Here is a 26,972-nt window from a genome sequence, read left to right as displayed (position 1 = left end):
AGTCTGTTAATGCAAAATCTGTCAAGAAGGCCTTGAAGTGGAAATCAAGCAGATGCATACAAAGTTCTGGTTTAAAATACCTTTAACCCAAGGATTTTACTCTTTTGGTTTCATTTGTTAAAGGGAGCTCAAAATTAAGTAATTAATTCAATTGAGCTGTTTTGTAGCAGCATGTCATACTTTTTTTAAGAATAAAACTCTAATACTTCTTAGAAAAAGCTCCATTTCATAAGTCTATGAATGTTAAAGAGTTAACATGTATTCGATTATTTTATTTATTTTATTAACAACAAATTAATCAAAATGCATGTAAATAACAGCATTCTGTATTAGGCCATTCTTGTGTTGCTATAATGAAATACCTGAGGCTGGATAATTTATCAAGGAAACAGTTTTAATTTATTCATGGTTCTATAGGCTTTACGAAAAGCATGATGCTGGCACCTGCCTCTGGTGAGACCTGTGGACGCTTACAATCGTGGCAGGAGGTGATAGGGAGTTGCATGCCACGTGGCAAGAGCAGGAGCAAGAGTGTTAGGAGGTGTCACATTAAAAAAATGTTTTTACTTTAAGTTCTAGGATACATATGCAGAACATGGAGTTTTGTTACATATGTATACACATGTGGTTTGCTGCACCCATCAGCCGGTCATCTACATTAGGTATTTCTCCTAATGCTATCCCTCCTGCAACCTGCTTCCCTCAACAGGCCCTGGTGTGTGATATTCCCCTCCCTGTGACCATGTGTTCTCATTCTTCAGTTCCCACTTATGAATGAGAACATGTGGTGTTTGCTTTTCTGTTCTTGTGTTAGTTTATTGAGAATGATAGTTTCCAGCTTCATCCATGTCCCTGCAAAGGGCATAAACTCATCCTTTTTTATGGCTTCATAGTATTCCATGGTGTATATGTGCCATGTTTTCTTTATCCAGTCTGTCATTGATGGGCATTTGGGTTGGTTCCAAGTGTTTGATTTGTGAACAATGCTGCAATAAATATACGTGTGCATGTGTCTTTATAGTAGAGTGGGCGAAGGGTATGAACAGGAAGTGCCACACTTTTTTGAACAACCAGATCCTGTGTGCACTGAGCACAAGAACTCACTCATTATCATAAGGAAAGCACCAAGGCATTTAAGGGATCCACCCCCAGGAGCCAAACCCCTCCCACCAGGTCCCACCTCCAACACTGGGGATTACATTTCAACTTGAGATTTGTAGGGGACAGACATCCAAAACACATCACATACAAAAAGATAAGAGATACAACTCCTATACCACTAAGTTTTTTCTTTTCCAGAAATTTAAACTCTGATTGTTTTTTCTCTGTGTGTGTGTGTGTGTGTTTTTTTTCCCCTACCTCATCAGCTTCACTGACATTATCTGCATGAATTTCATTTAAAATAGTCATGGGTGGTTATCTCTTAAATAATGAATCAATTTCAATAAAGCTGAAAGTCAGATAATTCAACACTACAATATTTTATGTGATTTTAGATTAATATAATTCATTATTGAAATTACGGGAGTAATTATTTAATTTTACTTTTAGCTTAGTTCTATGTAAATATGGGCAATGCCATAAGATAATCAACCATGATACTTTATTATCACTTTGACTGTATCAGTCATCCACTATTTTAAATCAATCACCTAACTAGAGAATTTTTATAGAGTTTTTTAAACTTTTATAATTGTTAATTTAATATAGAATAGTTTATCTTTTTGACTGGAACTCTGTTAAAAGTATTAAAACTTCATTTGATTTTCTTGTAATTACTAAGTTAATTTTCTTAAAATAACTGGTTCATCTTAAGTTTTCTTTAAAAATGTCAACTATATTTTCTCAAAAGTAAACGTATACTAGACCATATTTAGTATAAACCTGTACAAATTTTAAACCATTTCCCCTCAAGAACTGTGGCCTCTTTGATAAATTGGTGTGACTTTCAGTGCCTGTGTTTAAGAACACTTAGTACATCTATTAAACTACACTCTTAATTTTAAATGTAATGAAAAAAAATGAAGATATCTACCATATATGAAATCGTTATTTTCCTTATGCTTGCATAAATAGTGTTTTTTCAATTTTCTTTTCTCAAAACTCCTATTACTGTTGATGTAGGTATACATTAAGTGACAAGCACATTATTTTAAGAATACATCAAAAATAATATGTTATTATATTAATGCAGCACGTTTTTATCAATAATTCAAAATTTTACCTTTTCTAATGGTAAGACATCACAGTATCTTCCTTAAATTATCTCAAAATTTAATAATTCACAGTCAAAAATTAAAAACCAGGTAAGAATGCAAAGCACCATGAGCGAGAGCCAGAGAAAAAACAAAACAACAACAAAAAGAACAAAAATAGGAGCAAAAACCATCAGGCAGAATCAGAAGATATTGGACTAATGAGGTAATGGACAGAAAATAATTATATTTTAAACGAGGGGAAGATATTAAAAATTTGTTGGAGAGATTAGCATAATTAAAATTTGAAGTGGTATATTTATAAGTAGTAGTTTTGTCTTTATTATTATTATTTTTATTTATTTATTTTTTAAATTTGTTTATTATTATTATACTTTAAGTTGTAGGGTACAAGTGCATAACGTGCAGGTTTGTTACATATGTATACTTGTGCCGTGTTGCTGTGCTGCACCCATCAACTCGTCATTTACATCAGGTATAACTCCCAATGCAATCCCTCCCCCCTCCCCCCTCCCCATGATAGGCCCCGGTGTGTGATGTTCCCCTTCCTGAGTCCAAGTGATCTCATTGTTCAGTTCCCACCTATGAGTGAGAACATGCGGTGTTTGGTTTTCTGTTCTTGTGATAGTTTGCTAAGAATGATGGTTTCCAGCTGCATCCATGTCCCTACAAAGGACACAAACTCATCCTTTTTGATGGCTGCATAGTATTCCATGGTGTATATGTGCCACATTTTCTTAATCCAGTCTGTCACTGATGGACGTTTGGGTTGATTCCAAGTCTTTGCTATTGTGAATAGTGCTGCAATAAACATACGTGTGCATGTGTCTTTATAGCAGCATAATTTATAATCCTTTGGGTATATACCCAGTAATGGGATGGCTGGGTCATATGGTACATCAAGTTCTAGATCCTTGAGGAATCGCCATACTGTTTTCCATAATGGTTGAACTAGTTTACAGTCCCACCAACAGTGTAAAAGTGTTCCTATTTCTCCACATCCTCTCCAGCACCTGTTGTTTCCTGACTTTTTAATGATCGCCATTCTAACTGGTGTGAGATGGTATCTCATTGTTGTTTTGATTTGCATTTCTCTGATGGCCAGTGATGATGAGCATTTTTTCATGTGTCTGTTGGCTGTATGAATGTCTTCTTTTGAGAAATGTCTGTTCATATCCTTTGCCCACTTTTTGATGGGGTTGTTTGTTTTTTTCTTGTAAATTTGTTTGAGTTCTTTGTAGGTTCTGGATATTAGCCCTTTGTCAGATGAGTAGATGGCAAAAATGTTCTCCTATTCTGTAGGTTGCCTGTTCACTCTGATGGTGGTTTCTTTTGCTGTGCAGAAGCTCTTTAGTTTAATGAGATCCCATTTGTCAATTTTGGCTTTTGCTGCCGTTGCTTTTGGTGTTTTAGACATGAAGTCTTTGCCCTTGCCTATGTCCTGAATGGTACTACCTAGGTTTTCCTCTAGGATTTTTATGGTATTAGGTCTAACATTTAAGTCTCTAATCCATCTTGAATTAATTTTCGTATAAGGAGTAAGGAAAGGATCCAGTTTCAGCTTTCTACTTATGGCTAGCCAATTTTCCCAGCACCATTTATTAAATAGGGAATCCTTTCCCCATTTCTTGTTTCTCTCAGGTTTGTCAAAGATCAGATGGCTGTAGATGTGTGGTATTATTTCTGAGCACTCTGTTCTGTTCCATTGGTCTATATCTCTGTTTTGGTACCAGTACCATGCTGTTTTGGTTACTGTAGCCTTGTAGTATAGTTTGAAGTCAGGTAGCGTGATGCCTCCAGCTTTGTTCTTTTGACTTAGGATTGCCTTGGAGATGCGGGCTCTTTTTTGGTTCCATATGAACTTTAAAGCAGTTTTTTCCAATTCTGTGAAGAAACTCATTGGTAGCTTGATGGGGATGGCATTGAATCTATAAATAACCTTGGGCACTATGGCCATTTTCACGATATTGATTCTTCCTATCCATGAGCATGGTATGTTCTTCCATTTATTTGTGTCCTCTTTTATTTCACTGAGCAGTGGTTTGTAGTTCTCCTTGAAGAGGTCCTTTACATCCCTTGTAAGTTGGATTCCTAGGTATTTTATTCTCTTTGGAGCAATTGTGAATGGAAGTTCATTCCTGATTTGGCTCTCTGTTTGTCTGTTACTGGTGTATAAGAATGCTTGTGATTTTTGCACATTAATTTTGTATCCTGAGACTTTACTGAAGTTGCTTATCAGCTTAAGGAGATTTTGGGCTGAGACAATGGAGTTTTCTAAATATACAATCATGTCATCTGCAAACAGGGACAATTTGACTTCTTCTTTTCCTAACGGAATACCCTTGATTTCTTTCTCTTGTCTGATTGCCCTAGCCAGAACTTCCAACACTATGTTAAATAGGAGTGGTGAGAGAGGGCATCCCTGTCTTGTGCCAGTTTTCAAAGGGAATTTTTCCAGTTTTTGCCCATTCAGTATGATATTGGCTGTGGGTTTGTCATAAATAGCTCTTATTATTTTGAGTACGTTCCGTCAATACCGAATTTATTGAGCGTTTTTAGCATGAAGGGCTGTTGAATTTTGTCAAAATCCTTTTCTGCATCCATTGAGATAATCATGTGGTTCTTGTCTTTGGTTCTGTTTATATGCTGGATTATGTTTATTGATTTGCGAATGTTGAACCAGCCTTGCATCCCAGGGATGAAGCCCACTTGATCATGGTGGATAAGCTTTTTGATGTGTTGCTGAATCCGGTTTGCCAGTATTTTATTGAGGATTTTTGCATCGATGTTCATCAGGGATATTGGTCTAAAATTCTCTTTTTTTGTTGTATCTCTGCCAGGCTTTGGTATCAGGATGATGTTGGCCTCATAAAATGAGTTAGGGAGGATTCCCTCTTTTTCTATTGATTGGAATAGTTTCAGAAGGAATGGTACCAGCTCCTCCTTGTACCTCTGGTAGAATTTGGCTGTGAATCCATCTGGTCCTGGACTTTTTTTGGTTGGTAGGCTATTAATTATTGCCTCAATTTCAGAGCCTGCTATTGGTCTATTCAGGGATTCAACTTCTTCCTGGTTTAGTCTTGGAAGAGTGTAAGTGTCCAGGAAATTATCCATTTCTTCTAGATTTTCCAGTTTATTTGCATAGAGGTGTTTATAGTATTCTCTGATGGTAGTCTGTATTTCTGTGGGGTCGGTGGTGATATCCCCTTTATCATTTTTCATTGCGTCGATTTGATTCTTCTCTCTTTTCTTCTTTATTAGTCTTGCTAGCGGTCTGTCAATTTTGTTGATCTTTTCAGAAAACCAACTCCTGGATTCATTAATTTTTTTGGAGGGATTTTTGTGTCTCTATCTCCTTCAGTTCTGCTCTCATCTTAGTTATTTCTTGCCTTCTGCTAGCTTTCGAATGTGTTTGCTCTTGCTTCTCTAGTTCTTCTAATTGTGATGTTAGAGTGTCAATTTTAGATCTTTCCTGCTTTCTCTTGTGGGCATTTAGTGCTATAAATTTCCCTCTACACACTGCTTTAAATGTGTCCCAGAGATTCTGGTATATTGTATCTTTGTTCTCATTGGTTTCAAAGAACATCTTTATTTCTGCCTTCATTTCGTTATGTACCCAGTAGTCATTCAGGAGCAGGTTGTTCAGTTTCCATGTAGTTGAGCGGTTTTGATTGAGTTTCTTAGTCCTGAGTTCTAGTTTGATTGCACTGTGGTCTGAGAGACAGTTTCTTATAATTTCTGTTCTTATACATTTGCTGAGGAGTGCTTTACTTCCAATTACGTGGTCGATTTTGGAGTAAGTACGGTGTGGTGCTGAGAAGAATGTATATTCTGTTGATTTGGGATGGAGAGTTCTATAGATGTCTATTAGGCCTGCTTGCTGCAGAGATGAGTTCAATTCCTGGATATCCTTGTTAACTTTCTGTCTCGTTGATCTGTCTAATGTTGACAGTGCAGTGTTGAAGTCTCCCATTATTATTGTATGGGAGTCTAAGTCTCTTTGTAAGTCTCGAAGGACTTGCTTGATGAATCTGGGTGCTCCTGTATTGGGTGCATATATATTTAGGATAGTTAGCTCTTCCTGTTGAATTGATCCCTTTACCATTATGTAATGGCCTTCTTTGTCTCTTTTGATCTTTGATGGTTTAAAGTCTGTTTTATCAGAGACTAGTATTGCAACCCCTGCTTTTTTTTGTTCTCCATTTGCTTGGTAAATCTTCCTCCATCCCTTTATTTTGAGCCTATGTATGTCTCTGCGTGTGAGATGGGTCTCCTGAATACAGCAGACTGATAGGTCTTGACTCTTTATCCAGTTTGCCAGTCTGTGTCTTTTAATTGGAGCATTTAGTCCATTTACATTTAAGGTTAAGATTGTTATGTGTGAACTTGATCCTGCCATTATGATATTAACTGGTTATTTTGCTCGTTAGTTGATGCAGTTTCTTCCTAGCCTCGATGGTCTTTACATTTTGGCATGTTTTTGCAATGGTTGGTACCGGTTGTTCCTTTCCATGTTGAGTGCTTCCTTCAGGGTCTCTTGTAAGGAAGGCCTAGTGGTGACAAAATCTCTAAGCATTTGCTTATCTGTAAAGGATTTTATTTCTCCTTCACTTATGAAACTTAGTTTGGCTGGATATGAAATTCTGGGTTTAAAATTCTTTTCTTTAAGAATGTTGAGTATTGGCCCCCACTCTCTTCTGGCTTGGAGAGTTTCTGCCGAGAGATCTGCTGTTAGTCTGATGGGCTTCCCTTTGTGGGTAACCCGACCTTTCTCTCTGGCTGCCCTTAAGATTTTTTCCTTCATTTCAACTTTGGTGAATCTGGCAATTATGTGTCTTGGAGTTGCTCTTCTCGAGGAGTATCTTTGTGGCGTTCTCTGTATTTTCTGGATTTGAATGTTGGCCTGCCCTACTAGGTTGGGGAAGTTCTCCTGGATGATATCCTGAAGAGTGTTTTCCAACTTGGTTCCATTTTCCCCCTCACTTTCAGGCTCCCCAATCAGACGTAGATTTGGTCTTTTTATATAATCCCACACTTCTTGCAGGCTTTGTTCATTTCTTTTTCTTCTTTTTTCCTTTGGTTTCTCTTCTTGCTTCATTTCATTCATTTGATCCTCAATCGCAGATACTCTTTTTTCCAGTTGATCGAGTCAGTTACTGAAGCTTGTGCATTTGTCACGTATTTCTCGTGTCATGGTTTTCATCTCTTTCATTTCGTTTATGACCTTCTCTGCATTAATTACTCTAGCCATCAATTCTTCCACTTTTTTTCAAGATTTTTAGTTTCTTTGCGCTGGGTACGTAATTCCTCCTTTAGCTCTGAGAAATTTGATGGACTGAAGCCTTCTTCTCTCATCTCGTCAAAGTCATTCTCCGTCCAGCTTTGATCCGTTGCTGGCGATGAGCTGCGCTCCTTTGCCGGGGGAGATGCGCTCTTATTTTTTGAATTTCCAGCTTTTCTGCCCTGCTTTTTCCCCATCTTTGTGGTTTTATCTGCCTCTGGTCTTTGATGATGGTGATGTACTGATGGGGTTTCGGTGTAGGTGTCCTTCCTGTTTGATAGTTTTCCTTCTAACAGTCAGGACCCTCAGCTGTAGGTCTGTTGGAGATTGCTTGAGGTCCACTCCAGACCCTGTTTGCCTGGGTATCAGCCGCAGAGGCTGCAGAAGATAGAATATTTCTGAACAGCGAGTGTACCTGTCTGATTCTTGCTTTGGAAGCTTCCTCTCAGGGGTGTACTCCACCCTGTGAGGTGTGGGGTGTCAGACTGCCCCTAGTGGGCGATGTCTCCCAGTTAGGCTACTCAGGGGTCAGGGACCCACTTGAGCAGGGAGTCTGTCCCTTCTCAGATCTCAACCTCCGTGTTGGGAGATCCACTGCTCTCTTCAAAGCTGTCAGACAGAGTCGTTTGCGTCTGCAGAGGTTTCGGCTGCGTTTGTGATTGCCCTGTCCCCAGAGGTGGAGTCTACAGAGACAGGCAGGTTTCCTTGAGCTGCTGTGAGCTCCACCCAGTTCGAGCTTCCCAGCAGCTTTGTTTACCTACTTAAGCCTCAGCAATGGCGGGCGCCCCTCCCCCAGCCTGGCTGCTGCCTTGCCGGTAGATCACAGACTGCTGTGCTAGCAATGAGGGAGTCTCCGTGGATGTGGGACCCTCCCGGCCAGGTGTGGGATATGATCTCCTGGTGTGCCTGTTTGCTTAAAGCGCAGTATTGGGGTGGGAGTTACCCGATTTTCCAGGTGTTGTGTGTCTCAGTTCCCCTGGCTAGGAAAAGGGATTCCCTTCCCCCTTGCGCTTCCCAGGTGAGGCAATGCCTTGCCCTGCTTCAGCTCTCGCTGGTCGGGCTGCAGCAGCTGACCAGCACCGATCGTCCGGCACTCCCCAGTGAGATGAACCCAGTACCTCAGTTGAAAATGCAGAAATCACCGGTCTTCTGTGTGGCTCCCACTGGGAGTTGGAGACTGGAGCTGTTCCTATTCGGCCATCTTGCTCTGCCCCCCCTCTTTATTATTATTTAAAACATATTTTGACTTTAGAGGATATGCTTTGAACTTTCAAAGACAAAAAAAAAGGATGAAAACTGATTCTTTATGAATTCTTTTCTTTCCTATGAAAGACTGTTATTTTCAAATCTTATATTTTGGTAACACTCATTGACAGTGTCTGATTAGAAGTAATGCCAGCAGATTATCAAATCACTGCCCTTTCCTGCTTTCTTGGAGTCATTTTCAACAATTCATTTTAACATCTGTATATTTTATTGCTCTAAGTTTGATATATTACAGAGATGTTTTCATGTTGGTATTTGCTAGCCAAAAAATTGATAACAAGAGAAGACATAATTCAATGTAGTTAATTTATTTATGAATACAAGTGTTATTGTTGATAATCCACTTTTATCAAGTATAGTAGAAATGTTTGTATTTCCCTGTGTTTGTATGTATTTGTCTTTGCACTTGTCATTCACCTAATTCAGATGAAAATATAAATTATAATAAGGTATACAAATAAGTAGTTTAAACAATATCTGAGGAATTTATTAAAATACTAATTTTATATTATTTAAAATGCATAATCATAGATACTGTATTTATCCTACTTAAAGTCTGTAAAATGCTGCTATATATATATGCACGTATGTACATATCTGTAAGTATTTTAAATGCATGATTGCAAAAGAGTAAAGACTGAGCAGAGAAAAAATAGTACATGAGATTATTGAGATGTAGACTACTACTAAAACTACATTTTATCTGAATGAAGGGTACACAGCCACAATGGGTGAGCCTGAGCTTAGTTTTGAAAAATACATGACGAGAGGTAATAAGAAATAAGTTAGAAGTTTAAGAAAAGACTCCAATTCAAAACTAGCACACCAAAAGTAAAGCAGTATAAAGGAGAAAAATAAATAAAACAGTTTTCTTATTTTCTTAGATTTGGTGGTAAGTGGGTGGGGGAAATAAGGTCCTTGATAAATTGTAATAACAAGTTGATTTTCTTCACAGAGTTTACAGTTGGATCTTCTCTATGTATTTGAAAAATAAAATAAGTGGAGAATTTAAAGTGATGCCCTCATGGTAAAAACTTGGGAGATGACAGAGAAAAAAGGCAAGTTCTGACTGGAGAACTGAAATTCTAGCAAGTTCCAATAAATTCTCTCAAAGCTTTAATAATTCACAGTCAAAAATTAAAGAGCAGGTAAGAATGCAAAGCACCATGAGCGAAAGCCAGAGAAAAACAAAACAAAACAACGACGACAACAAAAAAGAACAAAAATAGGAGCAAAAATCTCCAGGCAAAATTAGAAGATATTGGACAAATGAGATAATGGACAGAAATTAATTATATTTTATATGCTTAAAGAAATAATGTGCCTAAAAATAAAAAAGAATGTACACAGTTTTTGAAAAATCAATTTTCAAAATGAACCAATTAGAATTTTCAGAACTCAGTAAGTTATGAGGATATGTAGACAGTATAAAAAGACTTAAAAATTCAGAATAATTCAGAGAAAGAAAATGAACTACATACAAATACTTTTTAGACTTATAATTTCCTTATAAATAAAAAATGCATGTCAAAGGTCAATAAAATGCTGCCTTCCATGTGCTGAGTAAAAATAACTTTCAGTCTGGAAATATAAATGAGCAAAAAATATTTCAGGATTAGTAGCAATACAAACACATTTTCGAATTGTAAGAAGTAGAATGAAGGAAAACTGTACAACTCACATTAATGGAAATGTTAAAAGGTATTCTTAAATAAAAAATGAAAATAAAACCAAGTGAAACTTCTGAGTTTATAAATATGTGGGGAATTCTAAATAAAGATTATGGAAAAAACATAGTGAATTTTAGTTTTTGAGTAAAAGTAAGAAAACAGAAACAGTGTATAACTTAAGAGTGGAAAGGAAGGACACAGGAGAAAAGATTCTACTGATGATTGGGAAGAAGGATAATTTCTTTTTCACTGTAAATGCCATTTATTTTTTTCCAGCCAACTAGTCTTTCTATTACTTCCAGCTCAATGTCGACTAAAACAATAATAGCAGGTATCTTCCCCTTCCCTTAGTATCAACCTGTTTGTTGTTAACTAACTTGTCTTTTAAATTGTCACATAATGAGAAAAATGAACATTTAAAAAATATTTTTACTTTAATTTTTTGTATGCTTAACCTTTTAAATTTGGGGGCATAATAAACCAAATATATGTTTCTTCCTTAAATTTTAAAATCAACAAATAATTTTATAAATAATTCAATGTTTGGTAAGCATATGAAAGTACACACAAAGGTTTTTCCCTTACTTTCCTAATATGATGTGCAAAAACCAACCAGTTAATAATTGCTATGCCTTCGTGCATGAGTGCATGCTTAAATTTTCCATCCTACTGAGAATGGTTGAAATCACCTGTGTTATAAGCAAAGAATCTGTATTGCTCATCATTAAGCAGTCCTGCTTAAATTCCAACATTAAAGGCATTGTCAGGAAAAAATGGCCAAAGTCATGTTTTTCCTAAAAATTAATAACTATTCAAAATAATATATCATCTAAATCCTGAACCCTAGGCAAGTCTCTTTTCTGTTTAGAGTAGTGGAAATATACAATGTAGGAAATAAATAATGAGACTTTAATTTCATGTTTTTTATTAGTCACAACGTTAGCAGCTGCGTTCCTTCTTTACTAAAAGATCCTAGAAATAAATGCAGGTGTTCCTGAAGACAAATGCAAATGATATCAACTTCTTCATTTTTTAATCCACTGAGTGTTTAATTATGGAATGCTGCCTTTAGATTTTATTTATGTTAATAGTAATGCCTTACAAAATAGATTCAGAGCAAGAGTTAAACTTCAGAACAGTTCATGAATTATTCTTATCATCAATCTTGTCACTGTTGACAAATGCTCCATATGTTCACAAATTCCCATACTTTGCTTGATTTTTAATGTACATTCAATATCAACACTTGAATAAAATCACATGCAAAATTTAAAAAGAGGATAGTAGGCCACTATGCAATTTGGAATGTTAAATGTTATTTTACCTTTAGTATTATTTGTTGCAAAATATTTATTTCTACATTTTGCTATATCTACTTACATATGTGTCTTATGTAATCTACTAAAGTGCAATCAATTCAAGGCCAAAGTTCATGTTGTATACAGTTTTATATGTTTAACGTTGTAGGGCAATATTTTAAGAGATGTTGCGAGGTGATGCACAAAAAACTTACAGATAAGAGATATAAAATATTTTGTATGACTGCCTCTGTCCTTCACTGTGTAATAAAGATTTCAAGTATGGATACTTTGCATACTTTGATACAAAGTGACTTTAGGGAATATTTAGTTCATCTCTGCCTCAGTTCTCTTATCTATATTAGGAATGTAAAGGGTACTGGCTATATTTGAATGTGTCCTCTGCAAAATTTAGGTGTTGCCAATTTGATAGTATTAAGAGGTAAGACCTTCAAGAGGAGATTAGGCCATGAGAGTTTATTCTTCATGACTGGGATTAGGTGTCCTTATAAAGGGGTTTCACAAGGGACTTTGTTCTCCCCTGCCTTTTTGTCATGTGAGGACATGAGAAAGTCCTCTCCAGATGCCTTGATCTTGGACTTTCCAGCCTCTATAACTGTAGAGAATACATTTCTGTCCTTTGTAGGTTACTGAGATTTAGATGTTCTGATAGAGCAGCACAGATGGATTAAGACAATACCTATCTCATTTTCATCGTGAGGATTATAGATTTTGTAAGCAGCAAAATATAGTGCCATATATAGAAATGCCATATAAATATCAGCTATTATTATATTACTTAGGAATATTTACAGCATAATTTTCATTAATCACTAACAGAAATGTATTATTTCTTACCATTATGAATATGGGCAACAAGTCAATGTAGCCTTATCTTTGTTAGCAATAGAATTCAAAAGTAATTTTATGTAATACTGCAGGTTTTGCAGATATCTCAAATCCTTCTACTCATCACTACTTCAAAAGTATAGTTGTTTTTAAATGTGTTGGTATATCTTAATTTATCATATGAATAAGGAAACATATACTGCATATACTATTCCAATTTTGTGGGTTGGTTATTCTTACAAGTACATTTTAATATAATTTATTTTATTTTCAAACTTACATCTTATATTTTATATACTACAAAATTATTTTAAAAGGTGGTCTGTAGTCTTCACCAGATTGTCACAGGGACTCATGTACAGAGAAAATGAAAAATCTCTGTGTTAGGGTGTGTGGTACTTGAAAACATGAATTTTAACAACTAATCCCAAACATTAGATGACTTTTTCAGAAGAAAATAGCATATGGATTTCTTCTATTTCATAAGGTATAAAGAAAAACAAACATATAATTATACTATTTATAAAATGAAAGTTTCAAATATTTAATTAATGAGATTAAAACATTAATACACGGCTAGCATTGTAAAGCGGGCTGAAAGATCTCAAGATACCAACCAAAAGCATATATTAGGTTTTTTTTTTGAGAATGTATTTATTAAACATTTACTATCATGGTTTTCAGGTCAAAGGACAGGTGAACTTTGAAGAATATCCAGTCATTGTAGTCATCGTGATATTTTAAATTCTGGACAGGTATAACAGAGATTTAACATAAAGGCAACAGATAATAATACATAAAAGGAAAACAACAATAATGCAATGGAATGGGAATAAGAATGAGATGTCAATTTTCCTTTATGAAAAAACTAGAAATTTCATTGTACATATAATGTTTCTTCACCAACATGAATAATCATTTTTTTTTCTTTTAGGCTATCATAGATCTTCAAGAAAGAAGACATCACTTGCTAAAGGAAAACTTGGGTGGTGATCAAAAATTCAGTTTCCATCCTATTCAATCTTGAGAATCTCACTGTCTACAAAACTGCTTGTCAGGAAGCAGGAGTGTTTCAGAATTAGATAATAGAGAAGTTCAGTGAAGTGTAATGCGCATTAAGAAGTACAGAATTTCAGTGCTACCTTCGGGGAAAATGTCCTTTGGTTCCACTATGATACACTGTCATTGACCTGCATTAAACATAAAATGTAATATTGATTTTTAAATGCATTTTGAAATGTATTCTACAGATACTACTTAGATGAGAAATCTTTTATATTTTAGATAAAGATTGTGGTATTTGTACATGATAACTCCATCTGATTTTAAATTAATTCTTCAGCAAGCCACAATAATTTAATAGTTTAACTACATGAAACTAATTAAATCTAACATTTATAATTGTTACAGATTCATGCTTTTTATGTCAACTCCAGCTACTTGTCCCTAATTTGACTTTAACACTAGCACCCCCCCAAAAAAAATCTTATTCAAGGAGACATGCCATGTGTGAAATTGCAAAGAAAGTCTGATAGAATAACAAAAATGTTTTTGAGAGAAAAAAATCTTGTTTTACTGCTTTTTTGGTTGTTTAGAATTTGATGGTTTATTACAACATTTTTTAACACCTGCTATGTTATGGGGTGACATTCTACTGGATTAATCAAAAAGGAAATACAATTTTTTGCCAACTAGTTCCTCAGATCTAATAAGGAAAGGGATAACAAACCATTAAACTATGTCACAATATGTCACACCCAAAGGTACATTGTGTTTGAATACAAAATATCTGATTTTGAAAACTAAATATGTACAATAAACTTGTCATACTATTTAGCAGCAAACAAAAAAGATAGTTGTTTCACTATTATACATTTCATTTTTGTACTATTATGATGTAAGTGATCAAGTGAGAGGCCCAAAATTACAGTATTCTCAGGAAAGATCAGGAGAGCTTTCTATTAAGCTCATGCACTTGGACACAGGAAGGGGAACATCACACATCGGGGCCTATTGTGGGGAAGGGGAGCAGGGAAGGATAGCATTAGGAGATATACCTAATGTAAATGATGAGTTAATGGGTGCAGTACACCAACAAGGCACATGTATACGTATGTAACCTGCACGTTATGCACATGTACCCTAGAACTTAAAGTATAATAATAAAAAAAAGAAACGTAGTTGATTTTTAAAGAGAAAGTAGAATAGTACAGAAAAAAGAAAATGACTTCAGCAATGACTGAGGAGATGAATTCTGCTGTGCAGTATAAAAGCTGCTAAAATTGGAAGGACGTAGAAGAAGGTGGTATAGGTTCTGCCTTCAAGTAACTCCAAAACTAGATATACCCTGTGTATAACTATAGTAGAGAAACAAAAAAGACTTATGGGGTAACTGAGTATGCATTGAACCTTTCTGACTGTTAAAAATATGACTAATGATTCTAGAACTACATTCTCAGCTGTAGAAATATTACAGATAATGAAGGTTTGGTTGGTGAAAGCATTAACAAGTAGCTAAAAGGGTGTTCAAACAGCCAGATACTCCTTGACATACATATTTTTAAATATGTCAGGAAACTAAGGGAAGGGATGAAAGGCAGGAGAAAAGGAAAAATAATTACGGGTATGGGAAGGAAATATTTGAGAGATACTGAAGAGGTAGATCTCAAAAACATTCATCATCAGCTGTAGAAAACTAATAGATGAAGGAGGAGACTAGTTTAGTCTTCCATCAACTGTCTGTGGTAAAAGGTTTCTGACCAATATCTCTGCAATACATAATAGAAATAAATTACTAGGAAACAATATCTAAAAACTCATAGATATGTAATTTAATTTTTTATTACTAGGTTCAACAGACATAAAATTACATTTTAGCAAAAATATAACAAATGCATGAGGAAAAAGAAAAATCTTACATAAGGGAACACATTAATTATTGGAAGTGTGTATACCAGTGAGTAGTTGAATTTTAACTATAATTGAATAATTTAATAATAAATTAATCTTTTAGTTACTTTAATAATAAAATGAGCAATTGATTATATTTCGTGGCCCTAAAATTTTATCTAATAAAAACATGGGATAAAATAGTAACTCCAGACCGGGCGCGGTGACTCAAGCCTGTAATCCCAGCACTTTGGGAGCGGCCGAAACGGGCGGATCATGAGGTCAGGAGATCGAGACCATCCTGGCTAACACGGTGAAACCCCGTCTCTACTAAAAAATACAAAAAACTAGCTGGACGAGGTGGCGGGCGCCTGTAGTCCCAGCTACTCGGGAGGCTGAGGCAGGAGAATGGCGTGAACCCAGGAGGCGGAGCTTGCAGTGAGCTGAGATCCAGCCACTGCGCTCCAGCCTGGGCGACAGAGCGAGACTCTGTCTCAAAAAAAAAAAAAAAAAAAAAAAAGAAGTAAGTCCGTATTAGTAGATGCCTCTATACACTATTTCAGCTAACAATAATGTACCAATTTTTACACATTTTATTATGACAATTGAGACTGTTCCTTTTTTAACATAGCTTGGCTGGATTCATGATGATGCTACACTAAGGGAATCATGCTGAAATTACTGGTGGTGTTTTTTTCTAATTTTTAATTGTAGTAAACTCATAAAATTTATCATCTTAACATTTTTTAAGTATAAAGTTAAAGAAATTCATATTGTTTGCAACCATCACTACCATCTATCTGCAGAACACTTTTCATCTTGCAAAACTGAAGTTCTGTACTCATTAAACAGTAGCTCTCCTTCCCCTTCTACCCTAGCCACTGGCAACCACCATTCTAACTTCTGTCTCTTTGGTTTTGACTATTCAGGGTACCTCATATATGTGAAATCATTCTGTATTTTTTTTTATTGGCTCATTTCACGTAACATATCAAATTCCCTTAATGTGCATAATTTTCTTCTTTTTGAAGGTTGAATAATATTCCACTTTATGTATGTATTCCACTTTATGTATTCCACTTTATGTATATACAACATTTTATTTATTCACCTGTCAATGCACACTTGGCTTGCTTCCATGTTTAGGCTGTTGTAAACTATTCTATAAATATGGATGTACAAATAACTCTTCAAGACCCTGCTTTCAATTCCTGCACTTATTTACCCCAAAACAGAATTGCTGATCATGTGGTAATTCTATTCTCAATGTACTGAGGAGCCACCATTCCGTTTTCCAGTGGCTGAATCACTTTACATTCTCAGCAACAGTGCACATGTGTTCTAATTTCTCCACATTCTCCGCAACCCTTGTTATCTCTTGTTATTTTATTGTGGTTGTTTTGATAACAGTCATTCTAATGGATGTGAGTTGGTGGGCCTGATTGTGCTTTTAATTTGCATTTCTCTAATGATTAATGATGTTGAGCATCTTTTCATGTGCTTATTGGCTATGTGTATATCTTTTTTTTTTTTTTTTTTGAGAAATGTCTATTCAAATCCTTTGCTCATTTTTGAATTGGGTTGTTTGTTTTTATGATTGTTGAATTGTGGGAGTGTTGAATATATTTTGGTTACCAATACCTTATTAGAAATACGATTTGCAATTACTTTCTCTGATATGGTTTGACTGTGTCCCCACCCAAAATCTCATCTTAAATTGTAGTGCCCAGAATCCCCATAATCCCCACATGTCTAGGCAGGAGGAGGTGGAGGTAATGGATTAGGGGGACAGTTTGCCCCATGCTATTTTCATGATACTGAGTGTGTCTCATAAGATCTGATGGGTTTGTAAGCCTCTGGCATCCCTGTTTGTAGGCATTCTGCCCTGCCACCCTGTGAAGAAGGTGCCTGCTTCTCCTTTGCCTTCCGCCATGATTCTGAGTTTGCTGAGGCTTCCCCAGCAATTTGGAACTGTGAGTCAATTAAACCTCTTTCCTTTATACATTACCCAGTCTGGGGTATTTCTTCATGGCAGTGTGAGAATGGACTAATGCATTTACCCATGCTATGGGTTGCTTTTACATTATGTTGAAAGTGTTGTTTGATGTAAAGCAGTTTTTAAATTTTCATAAAGTTCAATTTATTTTTTCTTTTGTTGTATAGCCTTCCATATGATATCCAAATTATCATTGCTAAATCTAATGCCATAAAGCTTTTGTCCTATATTTCCTTCTCAGGGTTATATTTTATTTATGATGTTGGATTATTTGATTTTAAGTTTTTGTATATGGCATTAGGTAAGGGTTCGACTTTATTATTTTACATGTGGATATAAAGTTTTGCTACCATCATTTGTTGAAAAGACTGTCCTTTTCTCATTTAATAGTTTTGGAACCACTGACAAAAATCATTTGACTATACATACGAGGATTTTTTCTGGGCACTTTATTCTATTCCATTGATCTATATGTCTGTCTTTATACCAGAAAGACACTGCTTTGATTACTGTAGTTCTGAGGTAAGTTGTGAAATTAGGAAGCATTTGTTCTCCAACTTTGTTCTTTTTCAAGATTGTTTGGCTACTCATCGTCCCTTAACGTTCCATATGAATTTTAGTATGGATATTTCTATTTCTGCAGAAAACCTAACTGGATTGTGATAGGGATTGCAATAAATCTGTGGATCATTTAGGGTGATATTAACATGTTAGTAATATTAGATCTTCCAATCTCATTAACATGGAATATCTTTCCATTTATTTATGACACCTTTCATTGCTTTCAGCAACATTGTGTAGTTTTTATTATACGTGTATTTTACCTTCTTGGTTAAGTTAGTTTCTAAATATTTTAATCTTTTTGATGATATTGTAATTGGAGTTATTTTGTTAATTTATTTTTAGGTTACTCACTATTAATGCTCAGAAATGCAGCTGAAATTTTTTTTGTATCGACTTTGTATGTGGCTACTTGTTTGGATTTGTTTACTAGTTCTGATAGTTTCCCTTTTTGTAGAATATTTAGAGTTTTCTAAATATGAAATTATGTCATCTACAGGCAGAAATAAGAAGATTTATTAATTCTCTATTTTAATGCCTTATATTTCCTTTTTGCAAAGATAGAAAATTATTTTACAATAATTTCAAGAACTATGACATACAGGTATTGGATATTTTTGAAGGAAAACATAATGCTTATTAAATGAAAGCAAAACAACATCTAAGCACATGAGTAATTATAACCTGCTAGTAGATAGAAAGAAAATTTCATAGAAACGATAATTCTTTCAATATGTCAATGTAATGCTATTCTACTTAGAACCCAGATAGGGATTTCTTTTCTACTGAATATTCACAAGTTATCATTGTATAATTAATTGGGCATAACGTGATACTCTGCTTCACTTGTAAAATGTAAAATGATTGAGTCAAGCTAATTAACATATATGTCATCTCAAGTACTTACCATTTGTTCTTCTTAAATGAAACATTTTAACATTTGACCAGCTTTCCCCATCTTCCCTCCCTCGACCTCTGGAAATCGTCATTCTGCACTCTGTTACAGATCCCATTTTGTTTTATTTATCAATTATTTTTTATTTTTAAATATTTTAGGCCGGGTGCGGTGGCTCAAGCCTGTAATCCCAGCACTCTGGGAGGCCGAGGTGGGCGGATCACGAGGTCAGGAGATCGAGACCATCCTGGCTAACACGGTGAAACCCCGTCTCTACTAAAAAAAATACAAAAAACTAGCCGGGCGAGGTGGCGGGCGCCTGTAGTCCCAGCTATTCGGGAGGCTGAGGCAGGAGAATGGCGTAAACCCGGGAGGCGGACCTTGCAGTGAGCTGAGATCCGGCCACTGCACTCCAGCCCGGGCGACAGAGCGAGACTCCGTCTCCAAAAAAAAAAAAAAAAAAAAAAATTTTTAATTTTATGGGTATGTAGTAGATGTATATATTTATGGGTTACATGAGATATTTTGATACAGCCATACCATGCATAACAATCACATCAGGGGAAATGGCATATCCATCATCTCAAGCTTTTATCATTTATTTGTAATATAATTAATTCTGATTATAGTCTTTTAGAATACCACCAGTGCAGTGCCTCACACCTGTAATCTCAGCACTTTGGGAGGCTAAAGAAGGTGGATCGCTTGAGGTCAGGAGTTTGAGACCAGCCTTTCCAACATGGTGAAAGCCTGTCTTTACCAAAAATACAAATATTAGCCAGGCATGGTGGCTTGAGCCCAGTTACTAGGGAGGCTGAGACACGAGGATTGCTTGTACCTAGGAGGCAAAGGTTTCAGTGAGCTGAGATCATGCCACTGCACTCCAGCGTGGGTGATAAAGTGAAACTCCATCCCAATAAATTTTTTAAAAATAAAATAAAATATATAATACATTATGTTGACTGTAGTCTCCCTGCTGTCCTATCGAATCCTAGATTTTATCCTATCTAATTATATTTTTATGCCCATTAACCATCCCCAATTCTTCAGCCCTGTTACCCTTCCCAGCCTCTGGTAGCCATCTTGATACTCTCTATCTGCATCACATTTTCTTTTTTTTCTTTCACTTTTTTTTATTTCCAATTTTTGTTTTAAGTTCAGGGATACATGTGCATGATGTGGAGGTTTGTTATATAGATAAATGTGTGACATGGTGGTTTGCTGCACAGATTGTCTCATCACCTAGGTATTAAATCCGGCATCCGTTAGCTATTCTTCCTGATGCTCTCCCTCTTCCCACCCCACACCCTCCGACAGGGCCCATTGTGTGTTGTTCCCCCCAATGTGTCCACATGTTCTAATCCTTCAGCTTTCACTTACAATTGAGAACATGTGGTATGTGATTTTCTGTTCCTACATTAGTTTGAAAGTTTGCTGAGGATAATGGCATGCATACGTTCATTGCAGAACTATTCACAACAGCAAAGACAAGGAATCAACCATCACATTTTCTTCATCCTTTCATCCATTGCTGGACACTCAGGTTCATTCCACAACTTGGCTGTTATGATTAATTCCAAAATGAACACAGGAATGCAGATATCTCTTTGGCATATTGATTTGAAATCCTTTGAACATGCATATACTACTTTCATTGCCTCAATGTCTAGCTTCTTGAAACCCATTGCTTTATATGTTTTTTGAAAGAAGGTGAATAGTCTGATCCTTCTACTACATCTTGAGAAGAATTTAAAATCCTTTATGATATTTTCACATACAGAAATACAGAACTTATCATACACAGTACAGTCTTGCGAAGGTAACTGGATGGGGATGGAAGACAAAACTTTTTTTTTTAATCTCAGTGAAAGATGTAAAAAAAAAAGACAATTATATTTTTAAAAATTAATTTTAACCCTTTGCCAAGCACATTTCATATATATTTATCGAATACATATTATTCTGTAAATCTGTTAAAATTATATATAGATAATTATAATTTATTTTTAGTTTAATGTATTCTATATCCATATATTATCTGTATGAAGATATTTATTTGATATAATTAACATTTTAAAATTCTGTTGTATTTCTTTCTTTTGATGAGAACTTTAGCAGATACTATGTATCAAGATAACTCTTAACTCCATTGTTAAAATAGTGTTAAATTATGGGGCATGTCATAAGTTGCTACAGAAATTATCCTTCGTTTTTTTTGCCATGTAGAAACATGTTGCCTGCCTTCCTTTGATGAAATTTCAAAAAAAAAAAAAAAGGTAAGTCTTACTATCCAATTAGCATCTTTTAAAATTGAGACCAAATTGTTTTTAGTCTTGTAGACATCCTGTTTATTCCATAATTCAAATATTCTTGACAATTTTCTCATGATAAAATTCTGTTTTAGTCTGCATTATCAATTATTTACACTCAACTTTCATATTTTCATAAAAAACAGAATAATATTGAATAATATATATGATATTATATATAAAACATTAGCCTTTTTATTATTAACAATTTTACTGTGGTTGTAAGCACAGTTTATTTTCAGCTGACATTTTTTCCATAGAAATACTTTCTCAATGAAGGAAACATTCTATTGATTTATATTCTGGCATAGGCTCCTTTATGTGGATAGCTATTCTATTATGTTTCTGTAATTGTAGCTGTGTCATCAGATTCTACTTCAAAACAAATCTTTAACTCCAAATTATGTATGTTGACAATGTAAACCTTCATAGTTTGGTTCAGTACTAATGTTTGTCAGCAATCAAGCTGAAAACAGAAATCTTCTCTTTATATCACCATTATATTCAAATTGCACGTATGCTATAAGAGTATCTATGTTAGAAATATTTGCACATTCATCACATTGTAATGAAATGTACATTACTGAGTGTATTTGTCATATAACTTAGCTAAACGGTGTGCTCTGACGTTATTGGAAACCGATACTTATGTTAACTTCTTTGCACATACTTACTCAACTTATATGAGCACACTCTTTGAGCCATACTATGATTAATGTCTTAACAGTCATACATATGTATTTGTTTTAGTCTTAGGATAATCACCAAATATTATGTTTGATATGTAAAATATTGTACATTTGCTTCTACTAGCTTTTAAATATGGTTACACTTTTTTCAAAGAAATTCAGAGTGTTTATGATGTATGTTGTCATGCTTTTTATCTTAATGCCACTTATATAAGATTGTCATGAAAGTTTCTCTTTGTTTTCACTCAAGTTGTGCACTCATATCATGAATTTGTAACAGTTTATAGAACACTACTCATTTCTGCAGTAGAATTGCTGTAGTGTGACTCCAACTGTTCAAACGTTGGTGAGGTAATCAATTATGTCAATATAACCAATGAAAGAAAATACGGGAGGATAACATGTATGTGGAGAGTCAGGGTGGACATTTTTGTTTTTATTTTGCCTGTGAACATAGAAAGTTTCATATACTTATGAGCATCTCTGTATAAATAAATTACAGTTGAGAGAAAAATTGGCCAGTTCCAGTTTTTAATTGAGAAAAGGAACCAGAAGACAATGTCTATATGGGAATATTTTGAATGAAAAGCACGTAGAGAACATATACACTGAAATGTCCAGTGACATTTAGAATTATAATCCTGAGGTTCAGTGAATTCAGAGTTAAAGGGAAAATGTAAATATCCACAGAGAAATGCACAAGTATAGACATACTAGTTAATATAAAATTAAATAATAATATAAATGTTGCATAACTTACACACTTGCTATGATGAAAAGATGAATGTTATTAGGAGAATTTCTTTACTAAGAAGCACACACAATAGTCAGAAGAAAACATGAAAAGTAGATCTGGAAATTAAGAGGCACACAGAGTTACAAGTCTCAAATATTGCTAAAAGATTTATAAAAATTCATACCACATGATTTAAAAATTTGTAGATTCCTGGTGTGTCAAGTGGCCCTGAGGCCACACTTAGGCTCAATAATTTGCTAGGAAGATGCACGGGTTTCAGAAAAGCTGTTGTACTCACGTTTGGAGCTTATTACTTTGAAAGGATACAGACTAACATCAACAACGGAAAAATGCTCATAGGACAAAACCTGGAAGAAAGCAGGGGCGAGCTGCCAGGTGTCCAGTCCCAGTGTAGTCCCCCAGGGATGCACATAATTTAAACGGCAGTGACAAGTGAGGACACATTCCAAGTATCTCTGATAAGGAAGATTACCATAGCCTTTCCATTGGAGTTTTTTGTTGGATGTCTGTCATGTTAGAACGCAGCTCCCAGGGCACTGCCCTCAGTTACCAAGACTACAGTTCTGCCTTCCCTCCTTGAAGCAATGGCAGGTATTCACCATTCATCACATGGTTAGGACATTTAAAACTGAGTGAGAGAGAGATTGGTTGTATTGGAATAAGTGAATGAATTTCAGAGACTCGAAAATGAGAGAATCCACACTAAGGAGGCAAAGTCAAAAAGAAGTAATAAGTTTGAAAGAAAGTGTGTTTTATCTTCTCTTTCTATTCTCCTTTTTTCCTTTTCCCCCGCTCACATTTTCTTCTTGTTACATTTCTGAATAAAAGGTGGATCTGAGAAAGATGTATTTTGTATGGGAGCCAGCAATGGGAGATGAGTTACATACAATAAGAGTAATCAAATAAGTCATAATCAATTAACTGTAGACAATAAGAGCTAAATTTCTATCAACTAAATGAATAACAAATATGGAAAGAGAGGGCATACACACACACACACGCACACACAGATACATATTGTATTTGTCAGGGTTCTTTAGAGGGACATAATTAATCGGATAGATGCATATTTAAAGGGGAGTTTATTAAAGAATACTGACTCACGTGATCACAAGGCGAGGTCCCACAATAGGCCGTCTGCAAGCTGAGGAGCAAAGAAGCCAGTTTGAGTCCCAAAGCTGAAGAACTTGGAGTCTGATGTTTGAGGTCAGGAAGCATCCAGTACAGAAGAAAGATGTAGGCCAGAAGACTAAACCAGTTCAGTCTCTTCACATTCTTCTGCCTGCTTTTATTCTGGCCATGCTGGCAACTGATTAGATGGTGCCCACACGGGTTGAGGGTGGGTCTGCCTTTCCCAGTCCACTGACTCAAATGTTAATTACCTTTGGCAACACCCTCACAGACACACCTGGAAGAAAGCAGGAACAATACTTTGCATCCTTCAAATCCAGTCAAGTTGATACTCACTATTAACCATCACACACACATTATCATAGCCCTGTCCACTGAGAGGTCCCGGGAGAAGTTTCATACCAATAGCAGTGAGCAAAATAGGCACCAAGATCCTGGTTTTTAAATTCCATTTTTTATTAAAAGAAACCATCATCTCTTGGAGAAATGGTAGATTCCAGGACAGAGAATGGAAAATATAAGTTGAGTTGCAGGCATCTTTTTGTGCCAGAAAGTAAGAAAATTGTTATTTCCGAAGGACAGGGGGCCACCATTGAATCTGGACCCAGGTTTTGTTGCTCACTACTTGAAAGCTAAACATGAGAGGCAAGGGTTGGTGGGAAGAAAAGCAGGTTTAATTAGAAAGCCAGCAAACTGAGAAGATAGTGAAATAGTGCTCTAAAATACCATCTTAAAATTTAAATTTTACCATAGGGTTTTAAAAGGAAAACTAGATATGAAAAACCTACAGGAGTGGTGCAGAGTGCGCGGTCTGTGAGGTTTGTTCCACATAATTAACTTCAGCCCAATGGTGGCAGACTAATTGCTCGTGACTCCCTCTAAGTGGGAGGACTCTGCGATCTTGGTCTATGCCTGATTTGTTCCAAGATTAGCCTCTAGAATTTCTGAAGCAAGAACATAATTAGATAAGCGTTCAGTGACAGAGGGGAGTGCCCAGAGAGGGAAGGAAAGAACAAGTGAGAGGAGAGGGAAAGAAAAAAAATAAAGTGGGTGACTAAAATATACTTTTTTTTATAACTGAGGTCCCTGGTAATAGTATGAGGGGCTTCCACTGGCCAAACCTGGAATAAGTGTATCATCAAATAATTGATATTGTTAATATATTTTAATCCATACTGCAATATAGAAATCCTTAAATACATACTGATATAAATAAAGGAAAATCTGATGAAAAACAGAAAATGTACAAAGATTCAGTCTTTACAGAAAACACTTATAAATTAAAAAGAGAAAATTAGTAACTTTACATTGGAAATGACTAGCAGGTACCAGCTTAATCAAATAATCAATTTTAACAACATCAGTATTGGACAATAAAGTCATGTGCCACTTGATAAAATGGAATGAAAAGAGCATGGCATTGCTGATGATATTCCTGCCAAAAATGCATAAACTGAGTCTCATCATAAGGAAATATCAATCAAATCCAAACTGACAGGCGTTCACCAAAGTAACTGGCATATAATCTTTAAAATTGTCAAAGATGTGAAATCAAGGAAAGACTCAGGATTTTCTCCAGATTCAGGGAAATTAAAAAGACATGAAAATTAAATATAACATGACATAATGTGCTAGATGAGTTTACTCTAAATGATATTATTGGGACAACTTTCAAACTATGAATGAAGCATGAAAATTAGATGTTAGCAATGTATTGATTATAGTTTCCTGATTTTTATGGTTTTATTGTGACTCTGTAGGAGAACGTTCTTGTTATATATATATACACCTATAGAATGCTTAAAACGATACCTAATAAGGGAAAGAAAGATGAAATGGCAGTAACTTGAAAAATCATGAAGTTCTGAGAAAAGTGTTATTAAGATTGAGTTTATAAGCCTAACACATTGTCTGATAAAGAGAAAAAATGAAGATACAAAAATAATGAATATCTAATTGAAACAGCAAGATGCCTGATGGTATCAAATGTTGTCTATAACTGCGTGAGAAAGAGCAGAAGCCAAGATGTCCTCAGAGTCACAGGGAAAAGTGAAGAACAAAAGGTGAAGGTAAAGAAGTATCTTCCCTTATGGGTAGGATAAAAGCATCCACATCTAATGACCTGTATATCTGCAGCGAATAGGAGACAATGACAGAACATAAAATACTTGGAATTCTAAATAAATGTTTATTGAAATGAATTGATTAACAGACTTCAGTCCACAGAGGAGTGGGGAAAACATGTATAATAAAGTCAACTGTAGTTGAAAAGGAATGAAATAAAAGTTGCACTAAAGGTTTATGTGTGTTTAGAAATCATTCATTTCTATCAAAATACTACTTTATGTGATTCTGACTACTCTCAGCTGCTTTAGTGGGGGATTGAACAATAATACTACCTTATGTTTGCATTGTGTTTCACATTTACAATTATGTTATTTACTCTTACAGCAATTCTGTAAGTTTCCAGTATGTGGACTTGAAGCTTGACAGATACATAGTTATTATGTGATTTTCTGAGGACTCAAGATTAGCAAATGGCTGACATGTCAACTGACTCCAAAATTCTGTGACCTGTGGTCCTCATGTTTGACACTTAATGTTAATATACTAATCTAAAAAGTGAAGGGATTGATATTGGTAAGAATGCATTTGAAATATTTGCTCGATCTGGTCTGCATTGAACTATTCACACAATACAAGCAATCCAGATGAAGATTAACGGAAAATGAGAATCAATCAAGGGCTTGTAAGTACGGTAAAGGGAAAGAGCAGGTTTGGTGAAAAGAAAGAGTTGTGAGAATCATGAAGACTAAGACAATTGTACAAAGAAAATATTTGTGAATTTTACCATTTGATAACCTGTATGATCTTCTAATTTCATGATCTTTATCCATTAAACAAAAGAGTTGATCATATGCTTTATATTTCAATTGTGAAGTTATTTACTTTAGTGAAGGAGAAAATGCCTCCACACAAATCTAAGTAGAGTAAAACAACAGCCAAAATCCTCAGAGATATTAACATGCATAGGAGTTACAGCCTGCTTTTCATCTCTCTGACTTGAAGGCTTAAACTCTTCAATGGTTTACTGCCCAGAAGTGATGGGCTCCAGCAGGGTTAGCTTATCACTGCAAACCACACTTGGTTACCAGACCTAACTCA

Source organism: Macaca mulatta, chromosome 17, assembly GCF_049350105.2.
Source record: "Macaca mulatta isolate MMU2019108-1 chromosome 17, T2T-MMU8v2.0, whole genome shotgun sequence".
NCBI classification, from domain to species: Eukaryota; Metazoa; Chordata; class Mammalia; order Primates; family Cercopithecidae; genus Macaca; species Macaca mulatta.
This window is presented reverse-complemented; position numbering follows the sequence as displayed.